Source organism: Leptinotarsa decemlineata, unplaced genomic scaffold (genome assembly GCF_025532065.1).
Source record: "Leptinotarsa decemlineata unplaced genomic scaffold, Ldec_3_MD MMD2_tig00026361_RagTag_RagTag, whole genome shotgun sequence".
Taxonomy (NCBI): domain Eukaryota; kingdom Metazoa; phylum Arthropoda; class Insecta; order Coleoptera; family Chrysomelidae; genus Leptinotarsa; species Leptinotarsa decemlineata.
This window is the reverse complement of record NW_027412704.1, coordinates 8,437,770-8,459,819: the sequence shown is the minus strand read 5'-3', so window position 1 is coordinate 8,459,819 and position 22,050 is coordinate 8,437,770. Positions and strand designations below refer to the sequence as shown.

General features: G+C 34.0%; 1 protein-coding gene across 2 annotated transcripts in view; it reads left to right on the top strand.

Annotated features, from left to right (window-relative positions):
- Positions 1–2,716: 2,716 nt before the first annotated feature.
- The window catches only part of Ptl (prothoraxless), a 491,222-nt gene continuing 471,888 nt past the window's right edge, over positions 2,717–22,050 (top strand). For both annotated transcript variants that reach the window (XM_074185112.1, XM_023162697.2), the window contains exon 1: positions 2,717–2,938. The gene's annotated coding sequence lies outside the window, so the exon portion shown is untranslated. The remainder of the gene's footprint in view (positions 2,939–22,050) is intronic.

The following is a 22,050-nucleotide window of genomic DNA, read 5'->3' as shown; positions in this document are numbered from 1 at the left end:
GCACTAGCAAGAATGAGAGTGGGCTACGCAATCAAACTATCTTGGCCCAGGACAGAGCTTCATCCTGGCTCAGGTGCAACAATCTCATGCTGAATGAAATTAAACCCAAAACTATACTTTTCAACTAATGCCTCTGTTGTAAACGGACATCATGTTAAACTGCTGGGTATCCTTGAACTGGTCAGATCACGTAGAGCAGATATGTTTGAAAATGTCAAAATATATATTCCTTCTTCGGAAGCTGAGGACTATGATTAGTGATCATGCATTATTATCTGCCGATCATGCGTTCTTTCACTCTCACATATCATATGGAACAATTCTATGGGGTATAGTAGTACTAAAGCAAATAAAGTTTTTGTTCTTCAGAAAAAGGCGGTAAGAATAATCTCACAGGCCAAGCAGAGTGATTCCTGCAGACCCCTTTTCGCGACATTGAAAACTATGACTTTGCCATCTATATTTATGTATCATACACTCTTAGAAATACATAAAAATAAAAGCAATCTCGAAATTAACGCTAATGTCCATGATCATAATACTAGGAGCCTCCACTCATAAGACCGAACAGATTCAGATTGGACAAATCAAGAAAAAATTGTATAAACGTTGACTGTTATAATATCTTGCCTCCTCAAGTTAAAGCTTTCGATTATAATACTTTCAAAAAATACCTAAAGAATCATCTTATCTCAAACACATTCTATTCTATGGATGAATATATGGCTGTCCAACTCTAGATATAATGCCAATTGTCTAGTGCTTGTATTAGATTTTCTAATGATATTAACTTTGATGTATGTCTATATTTATATAGACATTTTATGATGTATTTTATACTGCTCGCTTTGCATAGCCGTGACTTTTGTACAATGTGTTTGTATGAGTTGATTATACACCTAAAAGATAAATAAATTATTAAAAATTAATATACAATAAAGCACACATTCGACATCCATTTGCAACTCACTTGAAATATTTCGATGGGAAAACTGATCTATCACACTCGTTTATATCAAACTCGATTGTCCCTATTGACATATCGAAGAATCCGTAGAAAATCTTGGGGATCACATTGGTGATAATTGCCAGACTGATTATGCTGTATGATTACCTGGCAAAAATCGGCTCTGTGGCTATCAGTACTACGCCATAAGCAACCATAGAAATCCTTGTAATCCTACCTCCTCTCCTCATGTTTCTGGAGAGAGAGGCTATTTAGAGAACATACAGATATGTGCATCTTTTGACAATTGGACAAAACAATATCATTCGAAATGTAGCATACTTACAACTGACACTGAAAGTTGCGTCAGTATGGTAATGACCTTCGATTTAATGCCTTCAACTTCAAACTGCCAATTGCCTTATACAATCCTGTTGCTGAGAACAGAGTATTGGATCCTCCGGGAGAAAGAAATGTTAGGAGCTGCTGATTCACATATGAATAACCTTCAGGTTCTTGTGCAGGTGTATACAGACCTAGACCTAAGACAGAGATATCAACCAGCCTAGAGACCAAAACAACATGACAGACATACAATAAAGTACATCCAATGAGATTAGCAATAGGTGTCTTCGAATGAAAACAAAGCAAGCTCGTGATGGTACAGTATTTTCCTTAGACAAGAAATAAATAAGTCAGATGGTTTCTAAAGAGAAAAACATATACTAAAATAGCCTGTTTTTCATTTTTGAATGAACTCTCTGAATCATTTCATTTCTGTTCTTTTAGTAGTCACATTTTGATTGCACAATTTTCCTATCTATTTGTAACTTCAACTGTGGATGTCCTAGCAGCGTGTCCACATTATATTTGAGATAACTACTAGTGAAAATACGAATTTTCGTCCACTGGGTGGCGCTTTTAAAGACATTTGTATAGCATTAGAATCTAGAAGGCCTTGGCCTTCTTACGGTTTCGGTTGTAAACATTTGAAAACACACATGTTTCCATGTTCGAAATGAAACTTTGATTTCTTTGAAAGTTTGAAAACGAAAAGTGAAATGAGTTTATGTATTATTCTTCCTTCAATCGGAGGTCGGAGATATTCAAAATTCAGAAAACAGTAACAAGCAATCGGGAAATAGATGTTTTATGATCTGTATCTATTCTGTGTTCTGTGTATAGCAAATTGAAGCGGGCAGAACCTAGAAACAATGAATTCAAGTCATCTGCTGTCGCCACCCACATGGAAATGAAAATTCTATCGCCAAGGCGTCTAATCCAAATCCACTGGCAAAAATTCATCTGCTGCAAATTTTTAATATGTGTAGAAAATCTACCGATAAACTAGAAATCTGCCGCACATTGTTACCAGTACCACTGCAGCTTTTTATCCTCTAACTTCAGCAAATACAGTACAACCGGCATCCCTGTTTCGCACCGACCATGTGATTCCAACTTGGCGCCGAAACTCGCTATTGGGAGTTGACCACAGTCACATGGCCTAGTTACGTCATCGTAGCTCAAGCGACGCGTGTCCGAGCGAGAAGGTTACCTCATAAATCGGGTGCGAACGAGAGAGACGTACATAAAGCATGGTTAGCAGGGAGCGTCAACCATTATATCGCGTCCCCGGCTCTGTCTCTGTCTTTCCTAACGTCGGGCTTGGCGGGAGCGAGAGGAACGCCAGAGTCGGTCCGCCCATAAAGTGCTCTGGGCCCCCTGCTCCCCCCTGTCGATCGGGCGGAGCACACGACGGCAGTAAACCATTCTCCAACACTTAACTCACGTAAAGCATAGGACAAGTTGGTGTCCGCGCGCTATCTCACATGAACAAGATATAAACTGCGATTTTGTTCAATTGTTAAAGACAGTCACGTGAAAGTTGCGGTTTAAATTCCTTCCGTAATACTCCGTAGTGACCGATGGACTTCGACTTCCGGGCTCTTTCCGGGTCCTCTTAGGCCTCCGGAACGACTGCGGTTTAGAAAGGTCAGTGGCAGTTTATTACTTCCAGTATGTTGCGGCCGACTCCCTGATATGAATCTTTTCCATCCGAGAGTGTTGATTGCATTACTACCCCCAACCCTTGGCTGTTCATGACTGATTGTTCCCTGTAAAATGATACTTTCTGTGACGGCTCTATTTGAATCCCCCCCCCAATTCTTTCTGCAACAGTGCACCGGTAAACAGTTGCAGATCAGCAACCTAACCTCAATCTTTCATAACCTATATAATGTGTTTGAAACTTCTGACAGGCAGTTTATGCTACCATAACGTTATAGCATGTATTTATTCTACAATTTTTAACAAACTGTTGAGATTTCGTCACACAATACTAATTTATTTATCGCCTTAGCAGTTGCTACGAAAAATAACATAGAAATGACAATTTTCTTATCGTTATTGGTGAACTCAATTTTTTGGCGCCATCATCTGGTGTGAAATCATGTAAAGAATAGAGAAATGTAGACCCTCTTATGCTTTCGAATTTGAATCCAGAGAAAATATTCGTTGTTTTATATTTTTAAAACGGAATGACCGACGGAAGCACATATTTTAGGCTCATCGAGAAGTGCTCTGTTTTATTTAAATTCTACATAAAATTAAAAATACCTGCCAAGCAAACATACCTATATATCCATGGTAGAAAAAATGAAATGCTTCAGGGTTTTATGTGGGACATATAACCTACAATCAGACACATGAAGAAATTCATTCACAATCACGAAAAAACAGTTGAAAACTGGCAATTATTTCAAACCTACGTCAATTCAATGAATTATCAATATGATTCAAATTTTCTCCTTCTTTGTATGTAGATACAAATAGTTTTTCACTTTCTCCAGGAAATTAACTCAGGGAAATAGTAAGCTCTATCATTTTTCTTGTGTACAAAGAATCATGAAACGTAACCTGTATGTATTTGACAAAATTTTTCACATTTTCGAAGGTATTATAAAGCTGTAGCTTCTTTGAATATTTCTTAGCCTACCAATGATGAACTCTATCTTTGGGGAGATAATTTTTTAGTTTCTAAAATACCTATAAGATTATTGAATAGATCCACTTAGGTAGTCTGTTACATAGCTATTTTTCATCACTTCAATGAATTATCAGCAAATATGGGTTTATATATAGGATTTGAGAATTTCGCGTTGCAGAGACGTTGAAAAATGTTTCAATTATGTTTTGGTGAAGAAGTAACAGAACAATTGAAAGAGAGTTTTTGATTGAATTTCAGTAAAATTGACAGAAATTTTACATTGATTTATAAAAAAAAAACCTTTCATTCGATTCATTTAGAAATCTTATTGATTTTATTGAAAATTTGTTCGTCAAATCCATCAGAATACCAATCAACTTCCATACATGTTGATGATTTCAAAACACCCTTTATATGAAAATATCCATACATTTTTTGACAAGAAAATTAATTTACTGAAATTCGTTCAAAAGAATGTTTTGTTTTTTCATTAAAATACTTTGAATAAACTGATGTCGCCTGTCAAAGAATTTTAAGTCGTCAGTCATATATTAAATAATATTTTTCTTGAGAAGAATATTTCATTGTGTTTATGATTGTTCGATAAACAATTCTGATAAATCAAATTTTTGATGTATTTTTATATGCACTAATAACAGGCATAGACCCATTACAATACTGACTGTTTTAGTTTTAAATCTCATTTTCCATGAAAATCTAATGTATTTTTGTTAACTCATGAGTACACAAACATTTTGCCCAAACCACTGAAAAATTGATCACCTACAACACAAATAAAATACATGTAGTTTTTCAGAAGTACATTATACTTATACTTCAATATCTGCTCAATAAAATGATCTCTAATTTGAAATTTTAAGAAATTTAAAATTTGGTAACCAAATGTTGAAAACTGACAATATTTCAGGTAGGCACTAAAAATTTAAATAAAAAATATAGATGAACTCAGGACAATATATGTCTACTCTACAAAAAAGTAATACAGCCAGAACACTAGAACACAAGCTTTGTCCACAAGATGTATTCCTTATAACAATAAAGTATATTATTATTATTATTATACAAGTTAATTGTATGATACTCTTTCAAACCTTTATATCGCCATCCCCATATTCATAAAAATCTGTTATGGTTACGGTTATAATTCGACATTATTAAAAGTGAAGTTTTTGATTTTTTTTTTCATGCTGTAGAGGAATTAACATTTATAAATTACTCTTACATTTAAAAAAATTAGAGTAGAGTCGGTGAGTATACCGTTTTAAGAGATACAAATTATTTGTAGTCCAAGTAACAGTTCCAAAACAATTCATATTTTGAGAATTTGAAGTTTGTTTCTCGTTCAAATACGATAAAAGAAGTCCAAACCAATGCCTTAAAACTGTACTTACCAAAAATACCGCCATTATGTATCAAAATCTTCGAATTTTAATCAAAATCTTCTTTGTGAAGTAGAACCAGTTTTGAATTTCTTGATAAAATCGATATTTTATACGTAGCATCAAATTTTTTCAGTGTTTTCAAAATATCTTGATTTAAATAATGACAGTAGCACATCAACCATAGTGTCATCATACAAAACACCTGCGATTGTAATCACATTACATACAATATTTATTTTCTTGCCTCTATGTTCTCGACCTCAACCCATATACAGAGTTATTAATAGCCGCAGACATTATTCAGGCCAATTAGAAATTGACAGCCCAGGAAATGAATGGGACTACATACAGATCAGGAAAACTTCCATTATTCAAGTTATCGTTAAACAAATTTGTACCGTTCATCATACCTGCTGTTGAGGAAAGAAACAGAAGTGAATTTGGGCGAGTTTTTCAGAGGATTGTGGTAAAATATATCAAAAATTATGATAATTTTTCATTTTCTCAACTGAAGATGGAACATTTTTAATATTGAAACCGCTTGAAGTTGAGTCTTTGAATTGATCACTGCACTTTATAATTTTCACATTTCATTTCATCGTTCATTTCGTTCATCGTTTCATTTCATTTTCAAAGCAATATAGCATGTTTGGTCAGTATACATTATGAAAAATATTGTTGAAAAGTTTAACAGTATCCTTTTTCATCATAAAACTAAAATTTCCTAATAAATAGAACAAAAACTGAGAACTTCAGATTATGATACGAAAATACTTTGAAAATTTGCAATAATTTTAATGAGTACTATGCAAATCTTGGTCAAGAATATGTCCTTAAAATTAAAGAATCAGCTAATTACAATTACAATGAACGAATATTACACATTTCAATATATCTATCAGAAACTAATGAAGAGGAGGTTTACAAAGTTATTATGGAATTAAAACAGAAGAAATCTCCAGGTTATGATGGAATTCGCTCAGAAACGCTCACCTAATCAACAAATGTTTACAGGAAGGCTGCTTTCCCAAAATATTCAAAATTGGAATATTAAAACCACTTTTTAAAAGTGGAGACAAAAAAATTGTGAGACCTGTATCACTGATCTAAAACTAAGAGTAGTGAATTTTAGTAGGATCAGATATCAGATCAGCAATACGGATTCAGGGAGGTGAGATCAACGGAAGATGCAAAACAAAATCTAACTACTTGTATTTACGAAGCTCTTGACAAAAAAATTCCAGCAATGTGCATCTTCGTTGATTTATCCAAAGCTTTTGACACCGTCAGTCATACAAAAAACTCCTGAGAAAATTAGAGAACTGCGGAATACGTGGGAAAGCTTACGACATTTTTGAAAGCTATCTATGTGACCGAGAACAGAGAGTTAGTATCGATGGAATTATGAGTTATCCCAAAATTGTTACTTATGGTGTTCCGCAAGGAACGGTTCTAGGACCAATCCTGTTTACAATATATTTGAATGAACTATTGCAGATACCAACAAAAGGTAAAATTTTGAGCTTTGCTGACGATACGGCTGTCTTGTATACCGACTCTTCATGCAACCAATTGAAAATGTCTGCTGAAAAAGATTTCATTGAGATCGAAAAATGGTTCTGTCACAATAAACTTACGATCGATTTCGAAAAAACCAAATATTTGCCTTTCACATCATACTGCAATACATTACCCAATATAGGACCCCTAAATATAGGAAACAATAATCACATACCTGAAGGCGAGTCAATAAAATATCTAGGTATCCATTTAGATAAACATTTTCGATGGCACCTACATATGAAAGAAATAATCAGAAAGTTAAGAGGTACACTTTCTTAATTCAATAACTTAAAATACTTTCTTGGCATTCAACATTTGAAAACGTTGTACTTCGAACTAGTCCAATCTCAACTATCCTATGGTATAATTTCCTGTGTCTATCTCATTGTTCCATAAAAAGTTCATAATGCCTTTGAAAATGAAGTATTTGATAGTCTAAACATATACATGAAAAAACGCTCAGGTATACGTTGAAAAGTAAGAGTTGCTTCACTTCTTCTGAAGGATTTCCATATTTTATCTCAACGATTTGAAGAAAACTTTTGATCAATGGATACATCTTTCCTATGAAACCATATTTGGTTTCATAGCTTGTGAAGCAAGATTAATTTCATCCTTCGTTATTTTTCCACTACATTTCTTGTTCGATATTGTTACTTAAAGCAATATGGTGTTGAAAATAGTTTCTTCTACATTTCTGCTCCTAACGGTAGTATCTTCATAATGTAAGTTACGAACATTTTCTTGATTAGTTCTCAGAAATTGTTAACTAGGCTCTTAATCAATCACTGATGGTAACTATAAAATAATTCTACAAAAATGGGTTATCACTGGTTATTAACATCGTTCTGTCTGTATTATTTTGGACTATCGACATTATGAATATTACTGGAGTTTTTTCACAATACCGAACAGTTATTTCAACACCTCGACAAGTGTTTCGATCACCAAGTGATCACCTTCAAGAGGAAGATCAAACATGACATCTAAAATTTATTGCGAATGTGAGAACTAAACTTAAACTTTTTTCTCATGGTTCTGAGTAAAAAAAAATTTTGTACGCCGGTACTTTATAAATATAAAGCATTAACATTTTTATACATTTTTATGAAAAATACTATATGTAGTTCTCGCTTGAAAAGTATAAGTTTATATTGTCTTCGTTCCAGCTGACTAATCAAGAATTCTTTCAATGTTCCTACAATTATTTACAGTATCTTCAATTAATTCCGGAAATAAGTTGTCAATATTCTTCGAGTTTAATGTCCAACAGCTTACAGCTAACAGTTCTTTTTATGGTGGCGTTAACGATGATTGCAAATAATTTGTCTTTCTATAGGGGTACCTACAGGATATCTGCTAGTAAGTTCTTTAGTAAGATGAATGTCGGTCATGAATTTCAAGAAAGTAAATACAGCAGCTGCGTTTGCAACCATTTATCAAACGTTTCGTGACTGTGTTTTTAATAATCAGGATTCAGCTGGTAAACACCGTATGGGTATGGAACAAAGCAAAGGAGAGTGTATATATTCTTACATATGATGACAGAAGGGATATCGAAAAATTCAATGCTCTTCAAGTTCTTCCGATAAATTAATCTTGAATATAAAATATAGTAATATACAGTTACATATATGTATTATACAACTTTAAGATTCGTCTATTTGATTACCAACAAATTCAAAACCATGTGGAAAAGTCCACATTACTCCAAAGGAACACCTAAAAAATTCTTATTGTTTTTTTTTAAGAGGGAAATATCAATAATTGTTGATTGTCTTTCAATGAAAGAATTGTTTTTGTCATTATAGAACATATAAAACGAATTGAAAACCATGTGAAAAAGTCCACATTACTCCTAAGAAACACATAAAAAAAATCTTATTGTTTTTTTAAAAGGGAAATATCAATAATTGTTGATTATCTTTCAATGAAATAATCGTTTTTGTCATTATAGAACATATAGAACAAATTAAAAACCATGTGAAAAAGTCCACATTACTCCAAAGAAACACATAAAAAATTTATATTGTTTTTGTTTGAGAGGGAAATATCAATAATTGTTGATTGTTTTTCAATGAAAGAATCGTTTTTGTCATTATAGTCATTATAGAACTCCAAACAGAAAATCATCTCATGTATAGAATTTTTTTTAAATTGAGTACTTCCTTCCTTCCTTTGGAAGATCCCACATTTTCTTGTATCAGGATGGAGAAATAGAAATCCACAGCCTTTTTTTCCTAAAAATCAACCTCTCCTAAAAATATACCCCTTTCAATTTAAACTAGATTCCTTTGGCTGGGATTCAATTAAATGCGCGAATGAAGGTTATAACGATGTCATCGATGACATGAGTAGATCAAACTCGTTCCTTGGTAAAAAGTTGTGCTATAATGAATGAATTGTGTGTTTTTTCTAATAATGTTATCCATATTTGATACTGAAGAGCTGATATAGCAAGTGTCTTGCGGCGAAACATCGGATGTCTACCAGTGAGGAGGACAGTGTTTTATGTAAGTGAAATTCTGCCTCTTTCATTTAATATATTGTGTAGGAATCCTGTAAATGATATCTGATTCAATTTCATAACGCATGTGTAGAATACAAAATGAATAGAGAAAAACGTTTTTGTATTCAGTGTTCATATAAAAGTATTTGTTTCGAAAATATTTTTGTATGTGTAATTCAATGATTATTTGGAAGTAGTTGTTTCGGAAGAGTTTTTTCTCCCAGTTTGTGTCTGAGAGTTACTTCTTTACATGATCCACACATCTTTGTATATTATTATTTTTTTGAAGTTGATTGCCCGCTTCCTTTCTATGGAAGATTCTCAAAATTTTTTGTATCAAGATAGAAGAGTAGAAAGCCAAACAACTGCAAAACGATTTTTCTTGTGCAACAAAGAAATCTCATTAACTGGAAAATCGCCTTTTGTCTGGTTCTTAGCCATAATAATTTGTGTGAAATTGAAGCTTCTGGTATGAAATATTCAAATGAAAATTGGAAATTCATAACTATTTTCTTTTTCCACGCTTTACCAACTGGGGCATCATAAAGAGATGATCCTAAAAACTAACATAGTGTATCTATATTTCACAATCAAAAAATAATACCACTGGACTTGGTATTCTAGTTAACCGTTTATTGAAGTCATTATACATTTATACTGTCTCTGATTTTTTAGAAATACAGTCACTTTGCAATGTGCAATGACAGATCTAGATGCTTTCAGCTATGAAGCAAAAACTTGTGGAGGAACGGAAAACTTATGGGTCTAAAACCAGACTAATAGACGGAAAGACAGCAAAATCTGTTCAATCTTAATTGAATCCTCTATTCCACGAGACAATGCATTAAATCACCAGAAATTGGTCGACTTATTGGCAAAATTCTTGGTATTCTTTATTTATGAAATCTTGGTCTCTTCTGTTTTGTTGCTCCGCTTGCAAATCATATGTATATAAACGGATGTTTGTTGGTTGGTTGGTAAGTGATAAACTTCTACATCGCTCAGCCGATCGTGATGAAACTTGACATGTATAAGTAATTTTTCATAGAGAAGGTTTTTAGGCTATCAATTTTTCTGTAACTCGCCACTAGATGGCGCTGTAGAACACTTTTTTGAATGCACTCTATAACGCTGCGCACGCCTAAGTTCTTTGATTCTGATTCTGTCAAAACATTGGAACAGCAGCGATATAGCAACATAGTAATAGTAATATATAATATTATGTCGTTTTTCGAAAGAGTAATTTATTGTTTCAAGAATTATTCAAATTGGAAGGGATATATTTTTAAACTTCCATCTTCATCTGTGTGAATCTTACGAAGAAACGAAGAAAGCATTCAATTTCATAATGATCTCTTTACAAAGATGTGTAGATCTTGCAAAATTATTTGTATGAAGGTGGAGCAGTAGAAATCCAAAATCTTTCTTTCCCAAAAAATACTCATTTCTAAGTGCTGTGTAAGCTGGTAATATCTAGGTCAAAAATTTGAATACATCTATACTTACAATTCATCGGCATGTGGTAATTTTTGAGTATGATCATGGTTGGTATGTACAAGGCTAGATTAAACAAATAGCCTGTTGTAATTCATGTATCTTATTGCTCGTAAATTCAAACAACCTACATAAAATATGGATAATTATTTTCAAACGGAATACCGACCACAGTCAAGCTACCGTCGCTTAACTGCGATTGACCACAAACAACTCGTAACTTCAAATATAATAAATAACGTTACATCATTTGCGATTTATTTGTTACTGTGGAATGGCTGTTGCTGAATAAGTAAATATTTCGTCGGAAAACTTCATGGAAACATTTTCGTGAAATATAGAACGACTTGGACGGATCAGTACAATTTACTTTGATAAGTGATACGTACTTATTCAACATGCCAAATAAGCATAATTGGTTCATGACTCTCGATTTTATAGAAAAAATCATATTTTATTAAAGTTTATTTATGAGATTCAATTAATTGAACATATACATAAATATGATGATACATAAATATGACAGATAATAACAATAAACACATAAATAGTAATAATTAATGAAATATTACATTTCAACAATGAGACGTTGAAATATTTCGATTATAAAATATATAATAAATGAATAACTAAATTTGAGGGAGTAGGTGTAATTGAATCAAAACTCAACTCTCACAAATAAATCTACAGTCAGACAGAACGTCAATTAAACTGATGTATAGTTCAAGTAAACGATATAGTGCAACCCACTTTCCAACAGCTCCCCTTTGATATATATATATATATATATATATATATATATATATATAAATATATACAGACAATTGATGGCATCAAAAACACGTCACTAACTTTCTCCGAAAGCTTCTGGTAATTTATCTTTCATATTCTCTGTTTCATTATCACTGTCATTATTTAAATCAATAATGAATTTATTTCCACCCATTAATATGGAAGTGTCCAATCTTTCCTCGAATTTTTATGCGGTATTTTGATGAGCTGTCGCAAATGATAGGAAGCGTTGTCAAGAGCTATTACACTATTCGCATCCAAATTTGGGATCAATGTGTTTTCAAACCATTTCTCAAAAATATCAGCTTCCCTGTTCTTATGATAGTCAACATTGCAGTCCTCAAAATTTTTTCCGCATACTTTCAAAGAATTCGGAATCCATCCTTTACTTCCTCCACAATGCACAATGATTAGTCGCGATCCTTCATTTGCAGGCATGTTAGGCGTACATATTCTCGAACCATCATTCCACCTTTTTGTAACTGTGTCATGAGAGTCATACCAAGTTTTGTCCAAATAGAAAATTTGCCGTTATTTAGTTATTTGTTCTAAGTATTTGTTACACAATTCCACTATTCTTCTGCTTTCCATAACTGCTTGATGTTTGTTTATTATTTTAAATCTAAATCCTAGATTTTATTAGATGAACATTTAAAGGTTTTGGTAATCTCGTATCACATCGCGTCTTGCGTTCATAATGTTTGTTTTTGACTATTTTACGTACAGTTGAGAAAGGGATTTCGGTCAAATCTGATGTTGCTTGTAATAGTTTGTTTCCCTCGAAACCAAACATGAGATGTAGATTCTTATATACATTGAAACATACTATCTGTGTATACATCCGAATCTTATTCACTGGTATCTCTTTTTCGCACTGTTCACCAGCGCTATTAGATTCACTACTCAGGAACAAGTCTGCGTTGTTATAACACTCGTTATTACTATTAGTACTTGTCCAAGGACGCCACATTTCAAACAGATAACGAAAATTTTAAGTAATTAATACTGCACCAATATCGAATTTCAACACTCAAATCGCGATCAGTTCTGAACTGAACATTGATGACACAACGGCGATACTCATCCCCACATTCTATTCGTCACCGTAACATGACTTCAAATTCAAATTTATGATTTTTCTGCCAATTATAAAACCAGGTTAGTAAAAATTGTCCAATAGAAATCGCCAATTCTTCACCACGTGGACTAGTTCGTAGCGGCATTATTTCTCTGTATTGGTTTTTTGGCCTTTGATATGCCGACAGCTTTAAGTATTCACAATGAACATTACTTCGACTATACATAGAGAATATCATGTATATTTGTGAATGCAGGTTCTGAAAACGGAAAAGGATTGTTTTCCGAAACCACTTAAAAAAGCTTACTGTCAATATTTAATTCTTTCAATTTGTAGGCAAAGTTTATGAATACGACCAGTTACTGACTTTCCAGTAGTTTATATTGTGCAGTAACTTTTAGGGGTGAAGTTTTCAGTTAGTCCTTTCACTACACTTCAGCAGATTCTCTATTGATTATTTTTTCAGATTGTGGTTATAAACACCAAAAAACAGTATAAAATATCGAGTCCTCCCCAAAAAGTATCATTTAGAAAATATGTATCAATTTTATTGTAAGATGTTATTTTTTGTGATTTTTCAATTATTTGGTGTATCTCTCTTCGGTTCCTTTGATATACGTATGTTTTCATTTTTCTTTTGACTTTTGATATTGGTTGTTGAATTTTCATTTCATCAGGAAGAGTGTTGAAACCCCTTGAACACATAAATGTATGACTTTTCTGGCCTACTGATTTGTTCATTAGCGGTTGGACAAAACTGTTTTTTCCTCTAGTAGGATACGTATGATCCATGTTGTAAAGGTCATTTTTTTTGGAATACTGCAATATTCAGCTGTTTGGAATATATTTCCTGCAGATTGAACGTTTTTGTCTCGTTATAGTACTTGATCACCGGAGTATCTACTATTTTTATTCAAGATGCTCTTCAAGAATCTTCTATAATATAAATTATAGAAGATTCTTGTAAACAATGTATAGAGTATATGAGTAAGCTCATTGTTATAATCATACTCAGCTCCTGATGATGCTAACTTGCTTAGCAAAACAGTATATAGGTATTTTTGTTCTGGAGTCCTGAGAAAAGTATTTCAATAGATTCATTGTTGAATAGTTTCGTTGACATATTCATTAACTTGACAAAACTTCGGGAAAAAAACATCAGTTTCCCTAAATGAAATTGGCCCTTTTCTCAAGAATTTTTCTTCAAATATTCCATCAAAGATACGTCAATGTTGGAAAATTACATACTCAATCAATCTCCAGAAGCATTTAAGAGATTTGTGTAATTTGTGTAAGAATTTGTGTAATGTAATTTGTGTAAGATTTTTTGCAAAAAAAATTAATGGCATGCCTGTGATTACCAAAATGTGATTGTCAAAAAATATACGTGATTTAGATTTAGATGATCGGACTGCTCAATAGCCACATTTTAATCTGGACCCGTTAATTATATGGCGACAGGAAATGAAAATAAAACATTTGGGTAGGTATATGATAGATCTAATGGAATAAAACCACTTTAATCTCCCGAAAACAAACATCGAAAATGAATTGATGCCAACAAAATTTCTACTCAACCACCTGCGAACCTTTTTCAATCTGTCTTATTTTTGATAATAGTTCAAAAGATTTTCCTCATTTTTCAAGTTATTTTCAACATCGAACATAGTGAGAACCAAACCTAACTGGACGTGTTTGCTAAATATATCTCCTTTGAACCGAGAATCATTATTTGTATCTGAAATAACGAATGAATATCAAAAGACGAATATCTAACCTACACGTGTTAGGGAGACTGTCCTCAAGAGTTAACCTTGGGACACCGAAAACCAGAACGAATTATTTCAGCATAACTTCGAAAACTATTCGTCATAAATCACGCCAAAAAACGGTCTCAAAAATAAAAATAGATTGTAGGTCGAGATACCCCGTGGCGTGGTTCAATTAGAGGTCTAAAAAATGTTAGTTGGGTATAATTGCACTACCTATTCATGAGTAGTATGGTGACCTTTCCGAATATTACAAAGGCGAATTTTATGGCTGTTCATAAAATTTTGCTTGAGGATGTTCTTTAAAAAATAGGATTCTATGAAATTCGGAAATATGTATTTCGTAGAGGCGAAAAAGTTGAAAGAAAGATTGTTCGGAAGATTTCGAGGTTTAGTACTTCTTAATTCCGATGGAACGACTGTTTTGTGACTGTTGAATTCCATTCAGATTTTTTCATTGAATGTTTTTGTACTGTGTTGATAGTAAAAACTGTTGAATTCGTTTATAATAATAAATTAAAACAAAATATGTGAACAAAGTGGTTTGGCGATAAGAGCAGAGCTTTCGTTTCGCATTTATAAGCTATTGTATAGTTTGAGGAAGCTAGTTTCAATATAGATTTTTATCAAATATCGGCCAGTTCTATTCAATTATTCAAGAATTCATTTATGCCATTACATTTAACAATTGCCACAACAACGATACATATAATGTATGCATTTCTTCATATGGAAGCTATAAATTCTATAAAAAAATCAATTAACAAACATTTTGTACAAATACACTTTATCTAGGTCATTTTTTATCAATTTTTATACTTTCTGAAAAAAGTTTGGTTAGGTAACAGGATCCATTTTTTCATAAAAAACAATTGTTTTCTTGCCGACGTTTCGAATTGAATGAAATTCTTTTTCGCGACTGGAAAAGTAGTTTCCTCGTGCTAATATTACTATTTTAAAAACCATTAGACATATTGGATACATTAAAAAAAATTAAAACATTGCAACAGCCAAATTTTAAAAAGCAATTGTTTTCTGATGAAAAAATTGATCCTGGATCCTGTTACCCAACCAATCATTCTTCAGAAAAATTATTGGATCACTGAACTAGTTAACTGTTTATATTTTCTTTTTAGAGTTGTAGGCAGTTAATTTTCATGACATATCACAAGCAACCTTGATATCCTGGAACATCGAAAGATGCCTCTTAAGGTGCGTAATCACCAAAAAAGTGAGCACGAGCGAGCATGAGCAAGCATTCGTGTATGTTTGCACGTGTTCGCTCATGTTCGCTTTTTTGGTGAATACGCACCTGTAGCACCGCCTACTTCTCGATGGTTTCTGAACGCGAACAAGCATACTTTCGCTCGCTCGCTAGCCCGTACTCACCAGTCGATTATTGATGCAGAATGCTCGTTCACTCTAGTTCGGTCATGCTCGATTTTTTGGTGAATACGCACCTTTACAGAAATCAAAATGAGCCTGAAGACTGCATTTACGAGAGGTTTTTGGGAAGATAAAACACAAGCACTACAAGAAAATCCTTAAGGCGCTATTTGGATAAACGTTCTTAGGGAATTTATTCCACATAAAAGCAGTTCTCCAGATGAAAGAGTCCTCAAACAGTGAAGATCGAGGTGTACTGAGTTGAACATCGAAACGATAAGCAGCCACAGTCCGTCGCGTATTTATAATATGTACCGCTTTTGGTGGAATCAAATGTAGGTTGCAAGTTATGATCGTGTCTCCAATCAGGGGATGGCTCTTTTTTGGATGGAATCCAGCAGCTTCAGGGTATGCTTAGAAGCGAAGCTCCATACATGTGAATAATGCTCCAAACAAGGTCTGATCTGAGCTTTATAAAGCATCAACAGTTGCTGGGTTTGTAAAGTTTTCTGGTTCGGAACAGTGTTCCAAGCTTTTGAAGAGCAACCTTTGCAATTCCAGCGACATGATTGTGCCAAGACATGGTGTCCACTTCAACCCCCCAACAAACTTATCGAAGCAGTTAGCGGAATTGTCTGTCCTGACGTTATTATGTCCAGTTCGGAGACATTTTTTTTTGGAGAAAACCGATGCCTGGGCATTGAATTGAACCTGGTTACTTTCAGCCTAATCGGAAATTCAGATATGTAACCTTCTGCTACCGCTTCTGCTTCTGCTAAGTAGTATTTTTTTATTTCTCCAAGTTTATACAAATAAACATCGAAATGCGTCAGATGCATTATAAAACTACGCATTACAATAAAAATTATTAAGAATCAATTTATTTCATGTATCACTGAAATTCAACAAACAAAATAATCCAGCTCATTTCAAAAGAATATTAATAGAAAGTAAAACGGCGTGGGACGCCGTTTCACTTTCTATTGGTATTTTGTAAAAATGAATTGTTTCGATTGTTGCTTTTAGGTGATACATGAATTAAATTGATTGTTGATAATTTTTATTCGGCGCTGCGGTCGGACGGAATATTGTGTTACTATCACTGGAGTATCATGTTCCAGATTTAAAAATTAGGCTTCTGCAAGAATCCGCTTGACGCTAGCGCCGAATTGAAATTATCATCAAACAATTTCATTCATGTTTCACATAAATTGTAGTAAATTATTCGATAGTTACAAAAAAATATATATGAGAAACTTTACTTCCAAGAATTTCAAACAATGTTCTTCCGCCATCCCACGACCCTTTTGTGATGGATCAGTGTACATCAGGGTCCTCAAATCCTCATCCTGGAGTACTGTAGGTCAACCTACGGTGCTCATATTCAAGCTAAAATCTCAGGAATGTATCTGTATCTATATCTGTAGAGTAGGGAGGTAGGCCCACAGGCCACATGTGACCCATTGTACATCCTCCCGAGGAGTTGTCCTCCTGGGTCATCATCCATCCTGTCCTTTCCAGGAAGGTGGACAGGTCGCTGGGAGACATCTTTATATCGGCAGGTGTAGGCCAAGACTCGCCGAACACACACTCTCTTATTGACGATAACTCCGGGCACTCGCATAGGACATGCCTGAGAGTGTCATCTTCCTGTTCACACACACTGCATAGAGGTGTGTCCACTAGCCCCATACTGTGGAGGTATTTCCTAAGTTGACAGTAACCATTCAGAAATGGAGACATCTCGTTTATATCGGCAGGTGTAGGCCAAGACTCGCCGAACACACACTCTCTTATTGACGATAACTCCGGACACTCACACTCGCCTGACAGTTTCATCTTTCTGATCACACATCCTGCATAGAGGTGTGTCCACTAGCCCAATATTATGTAGCTGTTTCCTTAGTGGACAGTGACCAGTCAGAAATCCTACTGTTAAGCCTAGATTTTTCCTGGTCATCGGAGCCAGCTTCCCAGGGTACCTCAGGGTGATCCTGGCAAAATTGCATCCTTTGATTTCATTCCATCTCTCTATTGATTGAGCATGGGTGTGACGTTTAGCTAGTTCCGCAATTGTCATCAGGCCGTAGGTGTCACCGGGTCCCAAATTTCTTAGTCCGGTCGCTTCCTTGGCTAAAGAGTCGGCAATGCGATTACCTATACTCCAGTCGTGTTATTATCTAGCGATGCTTTGGCTTAATCTTGGTGGCACTCTGGTACTAGACCTGAGATCTCCGGAACGTAATTTCGCAAACCAACGTCTAGTAGTGCGTTCATTAACACAATCATTGCCAAATGCATTCCTTGTTAATTTTTTAGGCTGATTCAGCAGTAACTTGGTTCAATTTAAATTCGTAAAGAAAAATTGGCTGAAAATCGCTTTAGTATAGTAATATTTCAATGATCTTGATCTTTTACAACCTGCTATATTTTTCATCTGATACACATTAATAATTCAGCTATGAAAAGGTAACCCAAAATAAACGAGACACGAAAGTCATAATTTTGTCACTGTGAAAAAACTACATATCAGCTACTTTAATAAATTCATCGAGCGATACGTTGAAAATCCAACTTAATCGTCTACAACAAAAACGACATCACTTTCCTAAATTGAAATTTATGTCTAAAACAATCTACTCGTCACTGAAACAGGTGTGGATCGGTGAGGAAATCAGTGCAACATCTAGATATCATAAAGAAACGGCGTTCAGGAGGTGAAGTAATGGCACATTTACCCCTCATAAAATCCGGCAGAAGTGTGTAATACTCCAGCCGTCACATAAACTTAATCCGTACGACCTTAGCCAAGCCGCAACAGATATCTATCCCACTAGTTAGACGAGGATAGCCGTCATAAGCGTCAAGTAGTGTCATAAAGTTTATTTCAAAAGACCAAGATTTTCGAGACAGGACAGGACTTGCCCCAGTCGATTAAAGAAAAATCTGTAAAGTTAGGGAGATCAAAACCTTGAACAAAGTTTGGCATACACTAAGAAGTTGTTAATGATTGAATATTTTCATGAACTTTTTTTACCGATCAAGAAATGTGTGACAATTTTTAGTTCTAGAATACAGAGTGTTTCTTATATATTCGGCAGTTATTTTTGTATCTACTTTCAGAAAAACTTCATAAGTACATATGTCCTAAAGATCTTGATTCATGAATTACGGGGTGCTACGGAATTTTGATAATTTTCTTATTAGTCTATTTATTTATTTATTTATTTATTCATCCAAACAGGCTGATTAGCCTAATTACATGGATATAACAAAAAAAAACAAAAATTTTAGTTCAATACTAATACATATACAATAAAATTAATACTAAAAATAGCAGCATAATGTTTACACAACCTTAACTGCCAATATAACAGAGTGACAGGGAGACGTTATTCAGAAATACTAACCAAATAATTTAATATCAATTGGCGAAAACTGTTTTGCGATAAAGTCCAGTCCAATGATATTAAAACACCTGTTTGATTAGCCAATCGGAGCATGTATACAAGAGAAGATCTAGATCCATATAAATTTACAGGATAGTTAAATTCAAATGATGAACGTGTGCGTCGCAGCGGTACATTAAAAGGTATTAACGATAGAATTTCCGGACAATTTATTCTATTGTTTAAGATTTTATACAAAAATATCATAATATTCAAACAACGTCTTTGCTGTAGAGATAATATTTTAAATTCTGCTCTAAGTGTTGATGTTCGCACCGTTCTATAATCCGGCCATTTATGATATTTTTTGAAATACAGATATCTCAAAAATTTATTTTGCACTTTTTCTAAATTACCTAATAGCGTTGCATTCTCGTTTGACCAAACTTCGGATGCATACTCAAGTTTGGGCCGAACTAAGGTATAATAAAGTAATTTAATAGTTTTAATACTGTTGAAATGTCTACTTTCTCTAATTATATATCCTAACATTCGATTAGCAGATTTGATGACATTGTAGATATGGTTGGCAAAGGAAAATGTGTTATTATAGGTTACCCCCAAATCTTTAACTTCCTCTACACGCTCCAATGCTTCATTGTCCATTGTGTAATCAAAAATAACTGGGTGCTTAATCCTATGTATAGTTAAGACATGGCATTTATTTATGTTGAATGAAAGTTTGTTGTCGTTACTCCATTTCACTATATTGTTTACATCTTTCTGTAGGAGTCTACAGTCCCTCACCGTTTTTACATTTTTAAAAACTCTAAAATCGTCTGCGAAAAGCAAACCGGATGAATAATTCAGCACTGAAGATAGATCATTAATAAACAATGAAAACAATAGAGGTCCCAAATTAGAGCCTTGTGGGACTCCGGAAGTTATAGGAAACTTTGACGATATATTTTGATTGTGCTTAACCATGAAGAATCTATTTTGTAGGTAATTTGATAATAACTCCATACTTTCCCAATTTATACAGTAATACATCGTGATTCACCTGATCAAATGCTTTCCTGAAATCAGTATACACTATATCCAGTTGAGACTTGTTTCCAAAACATTCAGAGACAAAATTACTGAACAGAAATAGATTAGATCTAATTGATTTATTAGCCATAAAACCATGCTGCTCTGGAACAATATATTTATTGGCATGTTGATTTAACTTTGTATGAATAATTTGTTCAAATAATTTTGCTGGGGAACATAGTATTGAAATAGGCCTGTAGTTCTTTCTCTATATCCTTTTTATCGTTCTATGCTTGAATACTGGCAGTAAACAAATCTAAAGAAATTAACTTTAAACGTTCAAGCCAGACTCGAATATACCTACACAGTAGGTTGAATGGACTGACGCCTATCAGAAAACAACTACTCCCCTGGCTAACATCACGAAGGCCGTTAGATTATATCCGACAGGCCAGGGGAGTATTTGTTTTCTGATAGGTCCATTCAACCTACTGTGTAGATATATTCGCGGCTGGCTTGAACGTATAACGTTGGAATGAGACTAATTCTATAACCATTGGGCTGAAGTTTTCGATATCGTATACTGGACGTTTCACATAATGAAAGACACTTCGACAATAATGTACAAAACTTCGTTCAATCTGTGGTAATGAAGTATCATCTGAAAACAATGTTCGCAGAACTTCGTCGTGGTCAACCGTCAGTGACAAAGGTCGACCAAAATCGGTTGTGAATTCATAAATATCGATTTCGATAAAAACGTCCGATACATTCAATTCCGTATATACGCGAAGGTCTGTTCCAGATGGATTCTTCAAGCACCAAGAAAGCACCAAGCACCAAGAAAATGATTGCTTGGTTCGTTGGCTTCACTGGACATAGACACTTTACCATTCTTTTCAAAGTGTGGAAGATCACAAAGCCTCTATAAGCGAGTCGCGAAGCGAAAAAAACGAAATGATTTTTATTGAAAAATGTTATTTTCAATATCAAAATTCCATCGACAAAAATTCTAGCAGATTTGTCCAGGTTGGTTAGCGAGCTCACCACTTCTAAAGCTGCCCAGTGTTCTCTTGTAGTTCTTGTTCCGAGAAGTAATGGTATAATTGTTTTTTCAAATTCTCCATTCCTGTAATATATATGTTCTAACACCACTATTTCAATGAAAGACTGAGTCGAGTCCAATGTTTTTGTTATTTTTAGTGATGATGTAATTTACATCTCGGCCTTGAAAGCTTTCATTCAACATTATTAAATATCTTGCACTTCATATTTGTAATATAATAAAATACAGCCTAGGAAATGTCGGGAGTGCAGGGAATCGTAAAATATTTTTAAATGATATGGGGGTCGCGCCATTAAAAAGATAGCAGATGATCGAAGAACAATTAACTCTAAAAATCAATTCATTTGCCAATTTTCATTATCTCAAGACGATGTCGAACTCATACAGGAGTGTATGAATATTAAAGGCACATATACAAGAAACAAGAGAAACAAACTAGTTTGTATCAAACTTTTTCCTCATTTTTCATCAAAACATGAAGGTGAACTTCGCATAGTTAAATCATCTGGGGTGAGCCAGTCATGACATTGTATTGACAATTAAGAGCGAACGTTTCAGCATATTTGGGAAGGTTTTGAGTGTGTTACGTAAGAATAAATAAATACTGTCCATTTTTGGGCTTAGACTTTCGTTC